General features: G+C 38.0%; 1 protein-coding gene and 1 pseudogene across 7 annotated transcripts in view; one reads left to right on the top strand and one right to left on the bottom strand.

Moving 5' to 3' along the window:
• The window catches only part of VPS13B (vacuolar protein sorting 13 homolog B), a 765,002-nt gene that overhangs the window by 592,333 nt on the left and 149,759 nt on the right, over positions 1-22,910 (bottom strand). The window lies entirely within an intron of this gene.
• On the top strand, positions 11,932-12,463 carry LOC137751574 (novel acetylcholine receptor chaperone pseudogene; annotated as a pseudogene).

Genomic DNA, 22,910 nt, shown 5'->3' with positions numbered 1-22,910 from the left:
AATACAATATAAAAGAAGCACTTATGCGCTGTTTTTCTCGATCAATATATAATTTAAAATTTGTAGTAACTACATTAAAAAGTAAAAATAGATGAAATTTTAATAACATTTTTATATATCTAAGATATTATCATTTAATATTCAATCAATGCAAAAAATTGATATTTTACATACTTTTGGTTTATAAAAAGTGTTTGAACCCAGTTAAGTATTTTACACTTACAGCCATCTCAATTCAGACTAGCCACATGTGGGTAACAGCTACCATACTGGATATCACAATTCTGAGTTATTAAATACATAATTCTCAAAAATGTTACACAAATTTAAATCTTTCTTCCTCCTCCTCTTCTTCCAGCACTCCCCTTTCCTTCTCCACCCAAATTTTAAACTCATTCATTCATGTGATATGTTAGGATGAGAATATACTCCTCTGGAAATGGAGAAAGACAAGCAAACAATCTTAATACAGTTGGAAAGTGATCTGGGAGCTCCCTTTAAGAGATCTGGGGGAGAGGGTAGAGAGATACAGATAGATACAGTCTAAATTGAAACACCAAGATAAGTGGGGATAAGCCAAGCAAAAAAGGGAAGGACATGGCAAAGAAAACAGCATGGAAAAAGTCCTTAAGCAGAAGAGAGTTTAGATTACACGTGTGAAGAACAGAATGAAGATCAATGTAGCTTAAGCAGAGCAAACAAGAATAAGTGTTGCACATGATTTGCCCCATCAGGCATTCAAATTTTCCCTATAGGAAACATGAAAAAAAGTCTTAGAATAAAGTGACTGATAGTTGTCTACTTAAAACTCATTCTCCAACTTTGTTCAGGGTAGGAATGTATCTAGTTAAAGATACTCACCTCCCTAAGTAGAATAAAAAGCAGATGCTGTCAGGTAATATAAACACTGTTTCAAGAACTGTGCAGGGACTTCCCTGGGGGTGCAGTGGTTAGGAATTCACCTGCCAGTGCAGGGGACACGGGTTTGAGCCCTGGTCCGGGAATATCCCACATGCCTCTGAGCAACTAAGCCCATGTGCCACAACTACTGAGCCTGCGCTCTAGAGCCCACAAGCCACAACTACTGAGCCCATGTGCCACAATTAACAGTAGCAAGCTTAAGGCTGCTACCCTTAGAAAGGCCTACCTGGGAAGTTGGCCCTTGACTGACAGCATCTGGGAACCTGACTTGCCTTCATTCTTAACTGATAAGAGTGGTCTGCTCTCCTTAGACTTTTATACAAAAAATATAGTTTATACTAAACACCTGCTTTCCTTCTGGGAGTCTGGAATTTTGGAATGTGCTAGATAGAGGTTGCCTGAATGAGGAGCCCCCAGTAAAAATCTGGGGTACTGAATCACTAACAGGCTTCCCTGGGCAGAAACAGTGCACATGTTACTGTATATTTTGTTGGTAGAGAAAAGCAGTTCAAGTGTACCTTCTTCACAGGAGGGAGAGGGCAGAAGGAAGGTTGTGTATGGATTTCTCCAAACTACCTGTCTTTTTCTCTTATGATCAGACAGGTATCCCTACTATCTTGCTACAATAAATCGTAGCCGTAAGTATAACTGTATGCCAAGTCTACTGAGTTCTTCTAGAGAATCTCCAAATGCAGGGGTCCTGAGAACCCCAGATATAAGAACCCATATAGCGATTCTATTTTAATCATTTTTCACAGTTAACTTAAATCACAGTATTCTCTTACTAACAATTATCTCCCAAATTTAATTATATTCTTTAAGTGGCTGACTTTGCTCATTCACTAGCAAAGAGAGACCTCCTAGCTCCTATCTACTGTACTACAGATAATGTTGGGGGTTGCGGGGCGTGGCTGGGGGGGGGGTGGGTAGGGAAGAGAGATGATCTTAAAAATTGGTAGAATTTACCGACTATTCACATTCTGAATGCTCACTCAAAAAAGCAGATGAGGAAACACCATCTTTAGACACTCTCAGTAGTAATTAGTACCTGCTGGAGATACAGCAAGACAAACTGAAACATGGTACCTGGTCTCATGGAACCTATTTTCTACTTCAAGAATCTTCTGAAGAACTGACATTTGAGCTGGGCTCTGAAGGATAAGTTGATATAAATAGGTGAAACAAAGGGAGAAGAGCATTGCAGAAGGATGGAAAAGCTTGAGAAAAGCCCTAAGATAAAAAGAAGCACAGCTCTTTTGAGAAACTGAAAGGTTAATAAAGTATAGAGCCAGATTTGAGTCTTCATCCTACAGTTAACAGGAAATCATTGAAGGCTGAGTGCTACAATCACACCTGAATTCTTCAAAGCTTACTTGGGCACATGGTAGACAATGGATTGGAAGGGGAAAAAGAAATGATGGAGTTGCCCTAGTGTGAAAGAAGTAAAAATGGAGAGAAATAGGTATTTCTCTCCATTTTTTTTCCAAGTATTGTAAAAGTACTTAGAAAATAAATTTGACAATACTTGGTGATTGATTTACCGTGGGTAGATGATTAAACAGAGGTAAAAAGTATCAATTATCATAATCACTTAATTCTGTCTATTTTGGGTTTTTTTGATTGCGTCGGGTCTTAGTTGTGGCACGTGGGATCTTTTGTTGTGGTGCGTGGGCTCTTCGCTGTGGCACGCGGGCCCTCTAGCTGTGGCGCACAAGCTTAGTTCCTCCAGCATGGGGATCCCGGTTCCCCGACCAGGGATCAAACCCACGTCACCTGCATTGGAAGGCAGATTCTTAACCACTGGGCCACCAGGGAAGTCCCAATTCTATCTATTTTGGATGAAACACTTCAACAAAATGTTGGTTAAAAAATGAAAAAAGTTAACTGAAGACTATCTAAAGTCTAGGAGATCTTCTGCCTAATATTTGAGTAAGTGAATTTAAAGATTACATGGAAGTCACAAGAATAAATATGCTATTTTTCTCATAAAATTTCTACAAAATAAAAAGTACAGTGTTTTAAATAGGCATCAAATGAAGAGTACAAAGTTATAACCTATACCAATGGTCAGCAAAATGTTTCTGGTAAAGGGGCAGACAGTAAAAGTTTTTGGATAGTGAGCCATATGATCTCTGTTGCAACTAGTCAACACTGATATTGTAGGACAAAAGATGCTATAGACAATATCTAAAGGAACAAGATAGTTATGTTCCAATAAAATTTTATTTACAAAAACAAGCAGTGAGCTAGAGTTGCCAACCGTGATCTAGAGAATGCAGAAAAAATGCAAAAGTTGAGAGCCACGTAGTCAGATCACATACCTGTCCAATGAGAAACAATGCAGTAAGTATTCCAGCAGACAAATGTAATATAATCAATAACTACCTTTTTAAAAATAAGGTAAAATTGGCAGTGAGTAGGTAGATCCTTCAAAAATGGTCTGGTAACATTTAGTGGGGAGTACCACATCCACAAGGCTGAAATTAGGAAAAAGCCTCCAGAATCTATGGCAGTCTGGAAAAGGAAATTCATGTCCTTAGTCTTTGATGAGACAGGGAATGGCCCAGCAGAACAAACAGACATCTAGGAACTGAAATGGCAGTTTAACATGGAAGCTTGGACAACTCGAGTAGAAGTTCAATCAACAGAGCTAAGGCACAAGGTCAAAGCAGGATTAACTGCAAAGTTGAGTAGATGCTCCTGAGTCAACCTGGATGTGTATTCCTTATATCATTCCCAGATTAATGACAGAATCAAACACAGACATGAGGCAGGAATGAAAAACCAAGCAGATATCAAGTGGTTGTAGCTATTGAGAAGAGTAAGGTGGTGCAGAGTATAAGCAGACTCTTAGAAAAATAAGGAATTACAAAAAAGTAACTATTTCTTATGGAGAAAGATCTACAAAAACAAGTCAAGTCAGATAATGGAAAAAATTATTAGCCATTTTACTGATGAGTTCTGCTTTCCAATTTACAAATATGAAGCTAAAATCACATGAAATTTACTAATGCTTTCTTCTCATAATCAATTGAATTTCAATAAAACAGAAAAAAGCTGTTCCCACTTACTAATAAAAATTTTTGTAAGAGAAACATCTGTTATTTACTTTTGACAATAAAATCTGGAGTAAATGTTGTTATATTTGATACGTAAAACCAACGACTTATTGAATTTACTTTAATTGAATATTGGCAATAAATTTTTAATCCAGTTATTATGATTAAGTAATAACTGAAAGATACTTCATATGAGTGTCTAAACAATATGATCTATTACAGCATATTAGATTTTGTCAGAAAACCTCAGTACAGAAATAGCAACAGTACGGAATAATGCGTGTAATCAAAGATCAAATACTATATTTCCCAGGTAGACTGAGAGATCTTTGAAAACAGGGTCCAACTCTAGCAGTTACTAGGTACTAAACATCTGTTGAAATGAGCTGATATATTAACCACAATGATACCACAAAGGAAAAAATAATTAACTCTGGGTGAATGAGAGACGTATTTGCAGAGGAAATACTAATGCTAATACTAAATATTAATATTAATGTTACATTTCAAGTAGAAAAGAGGTAATAAATCAGCACTTCGTTTTTTGGGGGGAGGGGCGGGGGGCGGTGGGCATGAAGGCAAGGAAACTTGAAGAGCAAGGTATGCAGGATTTGATTCAACCAGAGATGAGGTATGAGGCTAGGGAGAACCCAGGTCCTAAAAGGCCAAGCCAAAAGTCTTTTGAGTTTAGCCTGAGGGCAATGGACAGCCACTGATAATTCTTGAGAAGTGGAATGATGAGGTAATCCTTGCCTTCCTGATGCAGAGTTTAGGAAGGGTGAGCCCAGAGGTACTTTAGTAGCCAGATAAGGGTAGATGTAGGCTAAATCTGGTCCTGGCAGGGCTATGATCCAAAAGATGAAAGGCTTCAGGGAAAGGGAGAGAAAAGAGCATGAAGCCACTCTGCCAGGAGTCTTCTTAAGGGGTCCCAGTAGACACAATGCTGGTTAAACAATTTGCTCAGTGTTTAATTTATCCAAAGCTCTAACAGATGACTCATCAGAAAGCACAGCCCTGCCCACATCCTGAGATTCAGAATGCACAGGTGGTGCTGTCCTTGGTGTTGCTGCTTCCTTGACATCTCCTCTTGAATACTTCCAAACCTTAAAATGTAAAGATTTTGTCCAAAAAGACACACATATACATTTGCCACAGGCTATCATGCTCACTGAAATGTTTCCACTCAGCAGTTTGTATGCACATGTGGTAAGGTGTTGTGCATCCATGGTTATCCATTCATCCATCATTCATCTATTTGACTGTCCATCTGTGACAAGAGAGCAAGTTCTGACCAGTCAGACCCCAGGGTTGACAGCCAGGCTCTCAAACTCTTCCAAAAAATGAAAAAGGAACACTCCCAAACTCATTTTATGAGGCCAGCATCACCATGATACTAAAGCCAGATAAGGACACTACAAGAAAACTATCGGCCAATATTCCAGAGGAATATAGATGCAAATATTCTCAACAAAATAACAGCAAAACAAAATCAGCAGCACATTAAAAGGATCACTTACCACAATCAAGTGGAATTTACCCTGTGATGCAAGGATGGTTCAAAATATGCAAATCAATAAATGTGACACAATCACATAAATAAAAAATATATATATATGATCATCTCAATAGTCACAGAAAAAACATTTGACAACATTCAAATTCCATTCATGATAAACACCCTCAACAAATCAGGTACGGAAGGAACATATCTCAAAATAATAAAGGCCATACATGACAAGCCAACAGCTAACATCATACTCAATGGTGGAAGGTTGAAAGCTTTTCCTCTAAGATCAGAAACAAAAGGGCACCCACTCTTACCATTACTATTCAACATAATACTGGAAGGTCCAGCCAGAGCAATCAGGCAAGAAAAAGAAACAAAAGGCATCACATTTGGAAAGGAAGAAATAAAATCGTCTCTATTTGCAGATGACATGATTTTATATAGACAAAATCCTAAAGACTCCACCAAAGAACTGTTAATCACATGAACAAAGTCAGTAAAGTTGCAGGAAACAAAATTAACATATAAAAAAGCAGCAGCATTTCTATACAATAATGACAACTTATCTGGAAAAAATAAAGAAAATGACTCCATTTATAATAGCATCAGAAACAATGAAACATTTACAAACAAATTTAATCAAGGAGGTGAAAGATCTTTACACTGAAAATAACAAGACATTAATAATGAAAGAAATCAAGGAAGATGCAAATAAATGAAAAGATACCCCATGTTCATGGATTGGAGGAATTAATACTGTTAAAATGTCCATACGACCCAAAGACATCTACAGATTCAATGCAATTCCAATCAAGCTTCCAACAGCAGTTTTTCTTTATACATACGTAGAAAAAACAATCCTAAAATTTACATGAAACCACAAAAAAACCCCAAATAGCTAAAGCAATTTTGAGAAAGAACAACAAAGCTGGAGGCATCACACGTTCTGCTTTCAAACTATATTCTAAAGCTATAGTAATCCAAAAAGTATGGTATTGGCATAAAAACAAATAGACCAATGCAACAGAATCAAGAACACAGAAATGAACCCACGCATACTAATAATTGATAAGGAGGTCAAGAATACTGAATGAAAAAAAAGACAATCTCTTCAATAAATGATTTTGGGAAAATTGGATATTCACATGTTAAAAAAATGAAACTAGACCCCTATATCTCACACCACTCACAAAAATTAACTCAAAATGAATTAAAGACTTAAACATAAGACCTCTAAAATTCCTAGAAGAAAACATAGGGAGCTCCTTGACAAAGGTCTTAGCAGCCATTTATTGGATATAAAACTAAAACACAAGCAACAAAAGCAAAAATAAATAACTGAGAGCACATCAAAAATAAAAAACCTCTGCACAGCAAAAGAAACAACAAAATGAAAAGGAAACCTAAGAAATGGGAGAAAATAATTCAAAATCACCTATCTGATAAGGGATTAATATCCAGTATATATAAAGAATTCATATAACTCAATGACAGGAAAAACAAAAAATACAATTTAAAAATGGGTAAAGGACCTGAATAGACATTTTTCTAAAGAAGATATACAGATAGCCAACAGATACATGAAAATGTCCTCAGCATCACTAACCATTAGGGAAATGCAAAACAAAAACCACAAGGAGGTATCACCTCATACCTGTTAGAATGTCTATCATCAAAAAGACAAGAGAGGAGAGGAACCAAGATGGCGGAGTAGAAGGACATGTTCTCACTCCGTCTTGCGAAAACACCAGAATCACAACTAGCTGCTGGACAATCATCGACAGGAAGACACTGGAACTCACCAAAAAAGATACCCCACATCCAAAGACAAAGGAGAAGCCACAATGAGACAGTACAAGGGGCGCAATCACAGTAAAATCAAATCCCATAACTGGTGGGTGGGTGACTCACAGACTGGAGAACACTTATACCAGAGAAGTCCACCCACTGGAGTGACGGTACTGAGCCCCACATCAGGCTTCCCAACCTGGGAGTCTGGCAACGGGAGGAAGAATTCCTAGAGAATAAGGTTTTGAAGCCTAGTGGGAATTGATTGCAGGACTTCAACAGGACTGGGGGAAACAGAGACTCCATTCTTGGAGGGCACACACAAAGTAGTGTGCACATCAGGACCCAGGGGAAGGAGCAGTGACCCCAGGGGAGACTGAACCAGACCTACTTGCTAGTGTTGGAGGGTCTCCTGCAGAGGCGGGGGTGGGGGGGGGGGGTTGTGTCTGTGGGAGGGGAGCTGTGGCTCACCGTGGGGACAAGGACACAGAGAGCAGAAGTTCGGGGAAGTACTCCTTGGCGAGAGCCCTCCCAGAGTCTGTCATTAGCCGCACCAAAGAGCCCAGGTAGGCTCCAGTGTTGGGTTGCCTCAGGCAAAACAACCAACAGGGAGGGAACCCAGCCCCACCCATCAACAGTCAAGTGGATTAAAGTTTTACTGAGCTCTGCCCACCAGAGCAACATTCAGCTCTACCCACCACCAGTCCCTCCCATCAAGCCTCTTAGATAGCCTCATCCACCAGAGGGCAGACAGCAGAAGCAAGAAGAACTACAATCCTGCAGCCTGTGGAACAAAAACCACATTCACAGAAACACAGACAAGACGAAAAGTCAGAGGGCTATGTACCAGATGAAAGAACAAGATAAAACTCCAGAAACACAACTGAATGAAGTGGAGATAGGCAATCTTCCACAAAAAGAATTCAGATTAATGATAGTGAAGATGATCCAGGACCTCGGAAAAACAATGGCGGCAACGATGAAGAAGGTGCAAGAAATATTTAACAAACACCTAGAAGAATTAAGGAACAAAGAAACAGAGATGAACAATACAATAACTGAAATGAAAACTACACTAGAAGGAAACAGTAGCAGAATAACTGAGGCAGAAGAACGGATAAGTAACCTGGAAGAGAGAATGGTGGAATTCACTGCTGCGGAACAGAATAAAGAAAAAAGAATGAAAAGAAATGAAGACAGCTTAAGAGACCTCTGGGACAACATTAAATGCAACAACATTCACATTATAGGGGTCCCAGAAGGAGAAGAGAGAGAGAAAGGACCAGAGAAAATATTTGAAGAGATTATAGTCGAAAACTTCCCTAACATGGGAAAGGAAATAGCTACCCAAGTCCAGGAAGCGCAGAGAGTCCCATACAGGATAAATCCAAAGAAGAACATGCCAACACACATAGTAATGAAACTGGAAAAAATTAAAGACAAAGAAAAATTACTGAAAGCAGCAAGGGAAAAACAACAAATAACATACAAGGGAACTCCCATAAGGTTAACAGCAGATTTCTCAGCAGAAATTCTACAAGCCAGAAGGGAGTGGAATGATATACTTAAAGAGATGAAAGGGAAAAACCTACAACCAAGAGTACTCTACCCGGCATGGATCTCATTGAGACTTCGATGGAGAAATCAAAAGCTTTACACACAAGCAAAAGCTAAGAGAATTCAACACCACCAAACCAGCTCTACAACAAATGCTAAAGGAACTTCTCTAAGTGGGAAACACAAGAGAAGAAAAGGACCTACAAAAACAAACCCAAAACAATTAAGAAAATGGTCATAGGAACATACATATCGATAATTACCTTAAACATGAATGGATTAAATGCTCCAACCAAAAGACACAGGCTTGCTGAATAGATACAAAAACAAGACTCAAACATATGATGTCTACAAGAGACCCACTTCAGACCTAGGGACACATACAGACTGAAAGTGAGGGGATGGAAAAAGATATTCCATGCAAATGGAAATCAAAAGAAAGCTGGAGTAGCTATACTCATATCAGATAAAATAGACTTTAAAATAAAGAATGTAACAAGAGACAAAAAAGAACACTACATAATGATCAAGGAATCAATCCAAAAAGAAGACATAACAATTAAAAATATATATGCACCCAACATAGGAGCACCTCAATACATAAGGCAACTGCTAACAGCTATAAAAGAGGAAATCGACAGTAACACAATAATAGTGGGGGACTTTAACACCTCACTTACACCAATGGACAGATCATCCAAAATGAAAATAAATAAGGAAACAGAAGCTTTAAATGACACAATAGACCAGATAGATTTAATTTATATTTATAGGACATACCATCCAAAAACAGCAGATTACACTTTCTTCTCAAGTGCGCACAGAACATTCTCCAGGATAGAGCACATCTCGGGTCACAAATCAAGCCTCAGTAAATTGAAGAAAACTGAACTCATATCAAGCGTCTTTTCTGACCACAACGCTATGAGATTAGAAATGAATTACAGGGGAAAAAACGTAAAAAACACAAACACATGGAGGCTAAACAATACGTTACTAAATAACCAAGAGATCACTGAAGAAATCAAAGAGGAAATCAAAAAATACCTAGAGACAAATGACAATGAAAACACGACGATCCAAAACCTATGGGATGCAGAAAAAGCAGTTCTAAGAGGGAAGTTTACAGCTATACAAGCTTACCTCAAGAAACGAGAAAACTCTCAAATAAACAATCTAACCTTACACCTAAAGGACCTAGAAAAAGAAGAACAAACAAAACCCAAAGTTAGCAGAAGGAAAGAAATCATAAAGATCAGAGCAGAAATAAATGAAATAGAAACAAAGAAAACAATATAGCAAAGGTCAATAAAACTAAAAGCTGGTTCTTTGAGAAGATAAACAAAATTGATAAACCACTAGCCAGACTCATCAAGAAAAAGAGGGAGAGGACTCAAATCAATAAAATGAGAAATGAAAAAGGAGAAATTAAAACAGACACCGCAGAAATACAAAGCATCCGAAGAGACTACTACAAGTAACTCTATGCCAATAAAATGGACAACCTGGAAGAAATGGACAAATTCTTACAAAGGTATAACCTTCCAAGACTGAACCAGGAAGAAGCAGAAAATATAAACAGACCAATCACAAGGAATGAAATTGAAACTGTGATTAAAAATCTTCCCACAAACAAAAGTCCAGGACCAGATGGCTTCACAGGTGAATTCTATCAAACATTTAGAGAAGAGCTAACACCCATCCTTCTCAAACTCTTCCAAAAAATTGCAGAGGTAGGAACACTCCCAAACTCATTCTATGAGGCCACCATCACCCTGATACCAAAACCAGGCAAAGATACTACAAAAAAAGAAAATTACAGACCAATATGACTGATGAATAAAGATGCAAAAATCCTCAACAAGATACTAGCAAACAGAATCCAACAACACATTAAAAGGATCATACACCATGATCAAGTGGGATTTATCCCAGGGATGCAAGCATTCTTCAATATATGCAAATCAATCAATGTGATAACACCATATTAACGAATTGAAGAATAAAAACCATATGATCATGTCAATAGATGCAGAAAAAGCTTCTGACAAAATTCAACACACATTTGTGATAAAAACTCTCCAGAAAGTGGACATAGAGGGAACATACCTCAACATAATAAAGGCCATATATGACAAACCCACAGCAAACATCATTCTCAATGGTGAAAAACTGAAAGCATTTCCTCTAAGATCAGGAACAAGAGAAGGATGTCCACTCTCACGACTATTATTCAACATAGTTTTGGAAGTCCTAGCCACGGCAATCAGAGAAGAAAAAGAAATAAAATGAATACAAATTGGAAAAGAAGAAGTAAAACTGTCACCATTTGCTGATGACATGATACTATACATAGAGAATCCTAAAAATGCCACCAGAAAACTACTAGATCTAATCAATGAATTTGGTAAAGTTGCAGGATACAAAATTAATGCACAGAAATCTCTTGCATTCCTATACACTAATGATGAAATATCTGAAAGAGAAATTATGGAAACACTCCCATTTACCATTGCAATAAAAAGAAAATACCTAGGAATAAACCTACCTAGGGAGACAAAAGACCTGTATGCAGAAAACTATAAGACACTGATGAAAGCAATTAAAGATGATACCAAGAGACAGAGAGATATACCATGTCTTGGATTGGAAGAATCAATATTGTGAAAATGACTATACTACCCAAAGCAATCTACAGACTCAATGCAATCCCTATCAAATTACCAATGGCGAACGGTCTTCCTTAATTCCTCATTGCAGAGGCAGCCCAGGGACTGAACTCGAAGCATAACCTACCTTTTCCCCCATTTAAGACTTGAACTTTCCACCTCAGTTTAGGACTTCCTTTAACATCGAGACTGTGCTTTTGGCCAGTGCGGAGAGAGTGTAGGGCATTAGGACCCAGCGATTGTTGTAGTGAGAGAGGTTGAATCTCGGTCTCTCAATTTTTCCCTGGAGCTCCCTCCTCTCCCTTTGTCATTCTAGCTGCCTGCTGCCTCCGCAGCGTCCCTCTAGCTCTCTCTGTGCTAAGTGCCTGCGCCTTAGACAGACAGGGTGCGCAAAGCAGCAGTATTAGTCGGGACCTGCCTTGGTGACCCCATGGCATCCCCTAGAACCGTAACCGTCGTGGCACTCTCAGTGGCCCTGGGACTCTTCTTTGTTTTCATGGGGACTATCAAGTTGACCCCCAGGCTCAGCAAGGATGCCTACAGTGATATGAAACGTGCTTACAAGAGCTATGTCCGAGCCCTCCCTCTGCTGAAGAAAATGGGGATCAATTCCATTCTCCTCCACAAGCATTGGTGCTCTTGAGGTGGCCTGTGGCATTGTCATGACCCTTGTGCCTGGGCGTCCCAAAGATGTGGCCAACTTCTTCCTACTCTTGCTGGTGTTGGCTGTGCTCTTCTTCCACCAGCTAGTCGGTGATCCTCTCAAACGCTACGCCCATGCCCTGGTGTTCGGCATCCTGCTTACCTGCCGCCTACTAATTGCCCGAAAGCCCGAAGACCGGTCCTCTGAGAAGAAATCCTCGCTGCCAGGGAATGCGGGGATTACCGGCAATGCGGGAAATACCGAGGAGCAGCCGTCCTTATATGAGAAGGCCCCTCAGGGCAAAATGAAATTGTCGTAGGAAAGAGGAAGTGCAAGAAAGTGGACCTTCCAGGCAGTTGCCTCCATGCCACCCAGGAAGAAGTCAGTGTGTGTTTTTCATTTGATTTATTTATCTTGGGGGAAAAGGGACAAATATAACCTGCAAGTTAATGGCCCTATTGGCTTGTGTACACCTATACCCTAAAATGACCTCCCCACATAGATGTATGTGCACCACCTTTAATCACTCTGGGGCAACTCTCACATCTTGCTGCATGTACATGTATATGGCTAACTATTGAAGTGTATTTGTGAGATGGACTCCAGCAAGCATGTGACTGTGAGATTAAGTGTGGGAAAATGTTACTGTGTGTGTGTGTTTGCGTGTTTGCACACACGTGCGAAGGAGAAGGCTCTGATCTTGAACTAATCCTGCATAGATATCCTTCCCTTCATAGACTGATTCTGGTGAAGGCAGAATAAAATAAATCTCCTATAAAGAGAATCCTACTTACTTCTTGGTATAAAACAAACTATGTATTCCCATGGGATGGGGGAATCCCTCACTAGATTAAGCTGAAAACTTAAACCTACCACTTTAGGAAAAATTTCCTTCAATTTGAGACACTGAGTTACACGTAAAATGAATTAACTTCAAAGAAAAAAGAAAGAAAAAAAAAATTACCAATGGCATTTTTTACGGAACTAGAATAAATCATCTTAAAACTTGTATGGAGACACAAAAGGCCCCGAATAGCCAAAGCAGTCTTGAGGGAAAAAAACGGAGCTGGAGGAATCAGACCCCCTGACTTCAGACTATGCTACAAAGCTACAGTAATCAAGACACTATGGTACTGGCACAAAAACAGAAACATAGATCAATGGAACAAGATAGAAAGCCCAGAGATAAACCCACACACCTATGGTCAACTAATCTATGACAAAGGAGGCAAAGATATACAATGGAGAAAAGACAGTCTCTTCAGTAAGTGGTGCTGGGAAAACAGTAAAGCTACAAGTAGAAGAATGAAATTAGAACACTCCCTAACACCATACACAAAAATAAACTCAAAATGGATTTGAGACCTAAATGTAAGACCAGACACTATAAATCTCTTAGAGGAAAACACAGGAAGAACACTCTTTGACATAAATCACAGCAAGATCTTTTTTGATCCACCTCCTAGAGTAATGGATATAAAAACAAAAATAAACAAATGGGACCTAATGAAACTTCAAAGCTTTTGCACAGCAAAGGAAACCATAAACAAGACGAAAAGACAACCCTCAGAATGGGAGAAAATATTTGCAAACGAATCAACGGACAAAGGATTAATCTCCAAAATATATAAACAGCTCATGCTGCTCAATATTAAAGAAACAAACAACCCAATCCAAAAATGGGCAGATGACCTAAATAGACATTTCTCCAAAGAAGACATACAGATGGCCAAGAAGCACAAGAAAAGCTGCTCAACATCACTAATTATTAGAGAAATGCAAATCAAAACTACAATGCGGTATCATCTCACACCAGTTAGAATGGGCATCATCAGAAAATCTACAAACAACAAATGTTGGAGAGGGTGTGGAGAAAAGGGAACCCTCTTGCACTGCTGGTGGGAATGTAAAGTGATACAGCCACTATGGAGAACAGTATGGAGGTTCCTTAAAAAACTACAAATAGAATTACCATATGACCCAGCAATCCCACTACTGGGCATATACCCAGAGAAAACCATAATTCAAAAAGACACATGCACCCCAATGTTCACTGCAGCAGTATTTACAATAGCCAGGCCATGGAAGCAACCTAAATGCCCATCGACAGACGAATGGATAAAGAAGATGGGGTACATATATACAATGGAATATTACTCAGCCATAAAAAGGAACGAAACTGAGTCATTTGTTGAGACGTGGATGGACCTAGAGACTGTCCTACAGAGTGAAGTAAGTCAGAAAGAGAAAAACAAATATCGTATATTAACGCATGCACGTGGAACCTAGAAAAATGGTACAGAAGAATCGGTTTGCAGAGCAGAAGTTGAGACACAGATGTAGGGAACAAACGTGTGGACACCAAGGGGGGAAAACCTCGGTGGGGTGGGGATGGTGGTGTGCTGAATTGGGCAATTGGAATTGACATGTATACACTGATGTGTATAAAATTGATGACTAATAAGAACCTGCAGTATAAAAAAACAAACAAAAAAACAACTAATACTAAACTTTCTTTGGGTTATTTGTATGGAAATATGTTAATATAAATGTTTCAGACATTACATGAAATTTCTAAAAATCTTATATGTTCTGGTATAATGTTATAAATCATAATTCTAGTTATTACTTTAAAATGTATATCTCAGAAATAACTAAATTTCCTTGTCAAGTGCATTATTATGAACTTTCATAAAATCTTTAACCATGGTCATTTTTAAGTCTTTTGGCATTTACAGACAGTTCTGGGTGTATTCTGATGCTTTTGCAAAAATGTTTCTTAAAAGGGTTTCATCTTCAAGGAATTCATGGAAAAGACTCTCTTAAGTACAGGTTTCTGGTAACTGACTATACTGCTGAACTGGATGAATAAGCATTTTCAGAACTCTAATGGAAAACTGATGAATTCATAAACGTGCTAAGATCAAGATGAAAAAAAAAATTAATTACGTGGGACTGAGTGAACTTATGAGGATGATTATAATTTTTGTGACTTTCTATTTGAATTAAAAAAATAAAATAAAATAAAAATAAAAGAATAAAGTAAAGACAAAGTCAAATTCTAATTTGTAAATATCAATACTGGTGTTGGTTGTCCAACAACTGTTTTATGTGTAAAAGAGAGAGCTATAAAAAAAAAAAAAAAGACAAGAGATAACAAATGCTGGCAAGAATGTGGAGGAAAGGGAACCCTTGGGCACTGTTGGTGGGATTGTAAGTTGGTGCAACCACTATGGAAAACAGTGTGGAGATTCCTCAAAAAATTAAAAATAGCACTACCATATGACCCACAAATTCACTTCTGGGTCTATATCCAAAGGAAATAAATCACTATATCCAAGAGATATCTGCATTCCCATGTTCACTGCAGCATTATTTACAATAGCAAGATATGAGAACAACCTAAGTGTCCATCAACAGATGAGTGGATAAAGAAAATATGGTGTAAATACCCAATGGAATACTATTCAGTCACAAAAAAACAAAGGAAATCCTGGCATTTTCGATAAAAAACAAAACAAAACATGAGCCTTCAGGGGATCATCCTAAGTGAAATAAGTCAAGAAAGACAAATACTGTTTGATCTGACTTACATGTCGAAGAGGGGAGGAAAACCTCACAGAAAAAGAGATAAGATTTGTGGTTACAAGAGGGAGGGGATGGAGGGTAGGGAAATTGGATAAAGGTGGTCAAAAGGTACATACTTCCACTTATAAAATAAATAAGTACTGCAGATGTAATGTACAACATGACTATAGTTAATAATGCTGTATGGTATATTTGAGAGTTACTAGAAGAGGAAATCCTGAAAGTTCTCATCACAAGGGGGGAAAAAAATATTTTTTCTTTTTTATTCTATCTATACAAGGCAATGGATGTTCACTAAACTTACTGTGGTAAATCACTTCCCAACAAATGTAAGGCAAGTCATTATGCTGCATGAACATTATAACAATAGTGATCTCTCCAATTCATGAGCATGAATATCTTTTCCATTTTTGTCTTCTTCAATATATTTTATTAAATTTTTATTCCAATTTAAACATCAAAAAGTCTTATTGGTAGTTCTTAAGGCAAATCTAACTCAAGTCATTTTATTTTTAGGCAAGGATAACTTTATAACCAATACTTCTATCAGGAAAGAAAATTTTATAACAGCTCAAAAATATATATTTTAGGGCTTCCCTGGTGGTGCAGCAGTTAAGAATCCGCCTGCCAATACGGGGAACACAGGTTCGAGTCCTGGGCCGGGAAGATCCCACATGCTGTGGAGCAACTAAGCCCGTGCGCCACAACTACTGAGCCTGCGCTCTAGAGCCTGCGAGCCACAACTACTGAAGCCCACGTGCCTAGAGCCCAGGCTCCACAACAAGAGAAGCCACCGGAATGAAAAGCCTGCGCACCACAATGAAGAGTAGCCCCCACTCACCGCAACTACAGAAAGCCCACGCACAGCAGCGAAGACCCAATGCAGCCAAAAATAAATAAATAAATAAATAAATTTATTTCAAAAAAAATATATATATATATATTTTAGAACACACTGGAGGTGTGGGGGTGGAAAAGTAGTTTGAGGAATAGAAAAAGCATATTGCTATGCCTCAATCTTTTTCCTAAATGGTTAAAGAACTGTTCAACAACCCCAAAACCCTTTTTATATGCACACCTGGGAAGAATACCAAACGCGTAACTTTGCTCAGAGTTACACTGATGTGGTTTTAGACCAGATGTTTAAATGTTACAGTATGTACATTTTCTTCCCCTCTTCTAAGACAGAAGTAAAGTAAGAGGAATATTTGACTTCACTCCACAAGAGACCTATTTAATAGTTTGGCGGTTATGTAAGTAAAGGTAGCTTGGCTAAGTCAATGTTGACGACATACAGAACGACATGATCCTAATGAGTTGGAAAATATTGGCTCTCATGAGAATAGACCAGATGCTACTGAGCTGAGAAAGCTACTGTATTATTGAATTTCAATTTTATGAGGTAAAATTTATTATTCAACCATTAAGATATCCCACATGAAATCTTGCATAAAATACTTTTACAGTTACATTCTGGAAAGAAGATTTTTATTTTAACATTAAGACATCACTTAAATAATGGATTCAAATGTCCATGTGATCACCTTCAGGACAGATTTTAAAGTCTGTAAGTAATTTCCCTGCAAATACCAGATTAATGGAACTAGACTGTCAACAAAACAATGAACTACCTGAATAAGTACAAAGTGGTAACAAGTCTTTGTTTCCCAAGCAAACAAAAGCCATGTGTGACTTTGTATTTTATCATCTAGCAAAAGGACAAAGATTATAATTTCTATGATTTGAGTACCATCAGAAACATGAACAATAAAAATGTGTAATTCAAGAATCTCAATTACTAATATGTTAAAGTCCAAACTTTAACATCTCTGTTTTATTCTTTATAATTTCTTTATTTTTTAATTAAATTCCCAATATTTGCTATTCTTTCATTACATAATTGCCAGTGGAATAGCAAACTTTAAATTATTTTACTTTATTTCCAGTCTATTACCAGACAGGTTGTTTGATGTAGCACAAGTAATAGTAACAGAAAGCTCCAAAAGCCTGGCTTCAAAAACTAGCTTACTCTGTAGGATGATACTTAAGAAAAACACTAAATTGTTCTAAGCATAAATTTTCACACATGTAACCCAGGAAACATAACCTGCCAACATCAATATTACTGGGAAGATACAAGAGAAATTAATGCATGAGAAACATCAACCTAAAGAAGGTGAGCCAATTCAGACTATTCAAGTAAGTTTTATGGTAGCCAGTCCCTACAATATGCAGCTCAGTAGAGGAAAAATGCTTGGTAGACAGCTGTACAGTACATGAAAAGGCAGATTAAAAAACAGGGTTTCATATATTTCTAGTCTCCCAGCGCAAATATTTCTAGTATCCCACTATTGTTCCACACCTCTTTGGAATCCCCAGCAGAAGACAGAATATATGGTTCATCCTAGGTGACTGTGAGCCTGTTGTAGCCTCTTGTAAACAGTTACATTAAAGTGGCACAATACACAGTCTCTTCAATAAGTCCAAACAACGAGAGCTAACTAACGTCTTGAATTTTATTCTTCTCTTATCAAGTTCACTACTTCATTATCCTATTTACTTTCTTGCCTTACTTTGTATTTACCTTTGCCCTATATCTTCTTAGCTGAAACAATGGATCCTGAGGCTCCAACTCTGACGTTGGGTATCTCAGTCTCCAAGAACCTCCAACCTACAACCACCTCCATAGGTAATAACCCCATTTGTGTGATTACAGCAGGAATCTATAGCCAGGACAAGAATAACAAATCAACTCCACAAATAATACTATATTTTGCACTCACAAGTACTCTGTGAGTATATCTAAAGATATAATCACAGCCGCTGGCCCACAGGGCGAGGCAGGGATTCTGGTGCCGGGAGCCCAGTTAGAAGAAGTGATACATTTCCTCACTGCCCTCCTGTTCTCTTTGTGAACAACAACATGCGTTTTCCAAGAAGTTAAGTGAAACTAAGAATCCAATTGGTGGCCACTGAACATAGTGACCTGCGTGGCTGACAGTGTCCTGGTGCTCCACCCTGGTGTCAGGCCTGAGCCTCTGAGGTGGGAGAGCCAAGTTCAAGACAAGGACCACCAGAGACCTCCCAGCCCCATGTAACATCAATCAGCGAGAGCTCTCCCAGAGATCTCCATCTCAACGCTAAGACCCAGCTCCACCCAACAGCCAGCAAGTTCCGGTACTGGACGCGCCATGCCAAACAACTAACAAGACAGGAACACAACCCCACCCATTAGCAGATAGGCTGCCTAAAATCATACTAAGTTCACAGCCGCCCAAAAACACACCGCCGGGCGCGGCCCTGCCCACCAGAAAGGCAAGATCCAACCCCACCCACCAGAACACAGGGACCAATCCCCTCCACCAGGAAGCCTACACAAGCCACTGAACCAACCTCACCCACTGGGGGCAGACACCAAAAACAACGAGAACTACGAACCTGCAGCCTGCAAAAAGGAGAACCCAAACGTAGTAAGTTAAACAAAATGAGAAGACCGAGAAACACACAGATGAAGGAGCAAGGTAAAAACCCACCAGACCAAACAATGAAGAGGAAATAGGCAGTCTACCTGAAAAAGAATTCTAAGTAATGATAGTAAACATGATCCAATATCATGGAAATAGAATGGAGAAAATACAAGAAACATTTAACAAGGACCCAGAAGAACTAAAGAGCAAACAAACAATGATAAACAACACAATAAATGAAATTAAAAATTCTCTAGAAGGAATCAATAACTTAGGCAGAAGAACAGATAAGTGACCTGGAAGGTAAACTAGTGGAAATAACTACCACAGAGCAAAATAAAGAAAAAACAATAAAAAGAATTGAGGACAGTCTCAGAGACTGCGGGGACAACATTAAATGCATCAACATTTGAATTGTATGGGTCCCCGAAGAAGAGAAAAAGAAAGGGACTTAGAAAATATTTCAAGAGATTATAGTTGAAAACTTCCCTAATATGGGAAAGGAAATAGTCACTTAAGTTGAGGAAGTGCAGAGAGTCCCATACAGGATAAATCCAAGGAAAAACACCCCAAGACACATATTAATGAAACTATCAAAAATTAAATACAAAGAAAACATATTAAAAGCAACAAGAAAAGCAACAAAAAACATACAAGGGAATGCCCATGAGGTTAACAGCTGATCTTTCAGGAGAAACTTTGCAAGCCAGAAGGGAGTGGCAAGACATATTTAAACTGATGAACGGGAAAAACTACAACCAAGATTACTCTACCAAGCAAGGATCTCACTCAGATTTGACGGAGAAATGAAAACCTTCACAGACAAGCAAAAGTTAAGAAAATTCAACACCACCAAACCAGCTTTACAACAAATGTTAAAGGAACTTCTCTAGGAGTAAAAACAAGAGAAGGAAAAGATCTACAAAAACAAACCCAAAATAATTAAGAACACGGTAAGAGGAACACACATATCGATAACTACCTTAAATGTAAATGGATTAAATGCTCCAACCAAAAGACATAGACTGGCTGAATGGATACAAAAACAAGATCCGTAAATATACTGTCTAAAAGAGACCCACTTCAGGCCTAGGGACACATATAGACTGAAAGTGAGCAGATGGAAAAAGATATTCTATGCAAATGGAAATCAAAGGAAAGCTGGAGTAGCAATTCTCATATCAGACAAAATAGACTTTAAAATAAAGACTATTACAAGAGACAGAGAAGGACACTATATAATGATCAAGGGATCAATCCAAGAAGAAGATATAACAATTGTAAATATTTATGCGCCCAACATAGGAGCACTTCAATACATAAGGCAAATGCTAACATCCATAAAAGAGGAAGTCAACAGTAACACAATCATAGTAGGGGACTTTAACACCACACTTTCACCAATGAACACACCATCCAAAATGAAATTAAACAAACACAAGCTTTAAATGACACATTAAACAAGATGGACCTAACTGATATTTATAGGACATTCCATCCAAAAACAACACAATAAACTTTATTCCCAAGTGCTCATGGAACATTCTCCAGGATAGATCATATCTTGGGTCACAAATGAAGCCTTGGTAAATTTATGAAAACTGAAATCATATCAAGTATCTCTTCTGACCACAACACTATGAGACTAGATATCAATTACGGAAAGAAAACGGTAAAAATTACAAACACATAGAGGCTAAACAATACGCTACTAAATAACCAAGAGATTACTGAAGAAATCAAAGAGGAAATCAAAAAATACTTAAAAACAAATGACAATGAAAACAGGACAGCCCAAAACATATGGGATGCAGAAAAAACATTTCTAAGAGGTAAGTTTATAGCAATACAATCCTACCTCAAGAAACAAGAAAAATCTCTAATAAACAACCTAAACTTACACCTAAAGCAATTAGAGAAAGAAGAACAAAAAAACCCCAAAAGTGGCAGAAGGAAAGAAATCGTAATGATCAGATCAGAAATAAATGAAAAAGAAATGAAGGAAACAATAGCAAAGATCAATAAAACTAAAAGCTGGTTCTTTGAGAAGATAAACAAAATTGATAAACCTTAACCAGACTCATCAAGAAAAAACAGGGAGAGAACTCAAATCAATAAAATTAGAAATGAAACAGGAGAAGTTACAATGGACACCACAGAAATACAAAGCGTCATAAGAGATTACTACAAGCAACTCTATGCCAATAAAATGGACAACCTGGAAGAAAAGAATAAATTCTTAGAAAGGTATAACCTTCCAAGACTGAATCAGGAAGAAATAGAAAATATGAACAGACCAAGCACAAAGAATGAAATTGAAACTGTGATTAAAAATCTTTCAACAAACAAAAGTCCAGGACCAGAAGGCTTCACAGGAGAATTCTATCAAACGTTTAGTGAAGAGCTAACACCCATCCTTCTCAAACTCTTCCAAAAAACTGCAGAGGTAGGAACACTCCCAAACTCACTCTACAAAGCCACCATCACCCTGATACCAAAACCAGACAAAGATACTACAAAAATAGAAAATTACAGACCAATATCGCTGATGAATATAAATGCAAAAATCCTCAACAAAATACTAGCAAACAGAATCCAACAGCACATTAAAAGGATCATACACCATGATCAAGTGGGGTTTATCCCAGGAATGCAAGGATTCTTCAATATACGCAAATCAATCAATGTGATACACCATATTAACAAATTGAAGGAGAAAAACCATATGATCATCTCAATAGATGCAGAAAAAGATTTCGACAAAATTCAACACCCATTTATGATAAAAATTCTCCAGAAAGTAGGCAAAGAGGGAACCTACCTCAACATAATAAAGGCCATATATGACAAAAGCACCGCCAACATTGTTCTCCATGGTGAAAAACTGAAACCATTTCCACTAAGATCAGGAACAAGACAAGGTTGCCCACTCTCACCACTATTATTCAACATAGTTTTGGAAGTCCTAGCCACAGCAATCAGAAGAGAGAAAGAAATAAAAGGAATCCAAATCGGAAAAGAAGAAGAAAAACTGTCACTGTTTGCAGATGACATGATACTATCCATAGAGAATCCTAAAGATGCTACCAGAAAACTACTAGAGCTAATCAATGAATTTGGTAAAATTGCAGGATACAAAATTAATGCACAGAAATCTCTTGCATTCCTATACACTAACGATGAAAAATCTGAAAGGGAAATTAAGGAAACACTCCCATTCACCATTGCAACAAAAATAATTAAAATACCTAGGGATAAACCTACCTAAGGAGACAGAAGACCTGCATGCAGAAAACTATAAGACACTGATGAAAGAAATTAAAGATGATACAAACAGATGGAGAGGTATACCATGTTCTTGGATTGGAAGAATCAACATTGTGGAAATGACTATACTACACAAAGCAATCTACAGATTCAATGCAATCCCTATCAAACTACCAATGGCATTTTTCACAGAACTAGAACAAAAAATTTCACAATTTGTATGGAAACACAAAAGACCCCAAAGAGCCAAAGCAATCTTGAGAAAGAAAAACAGAGCTGAAGGAATCAAGCTCCTGACTTCAAACAATACTACAAACCTACAGTAATCAAGACAGTATGGTACTGGCACAAAAACAGAAAGATAGATCAATGGAACAGGATAGAAAGCCCAGAGATAAACCCACGCACATATGGTCACCTTATCTTTGATAAAGGAGGCAAGAA

The sequence above is a fragment of the Eschrichtius robustus genome, chromosome 17 (genome assembly GCF_028021215.1).
Source record: "Eschrichtius robustus isolate mEscRob2 chromosome 17, mEscRob2.pri, whole genome shotgun sequence".
NCBI lineage: Eukaryota > Metazoa > Chordata > Mammalia > Artiodactyla > Eschrichtiidae > Eschrichtius > Eschrichtius robustus.
The sequence above is the reverse complement of the archived record's forward strand: the minus strand, read 5'-3'. Positions and strand labels throughout refer to the sequence as shown.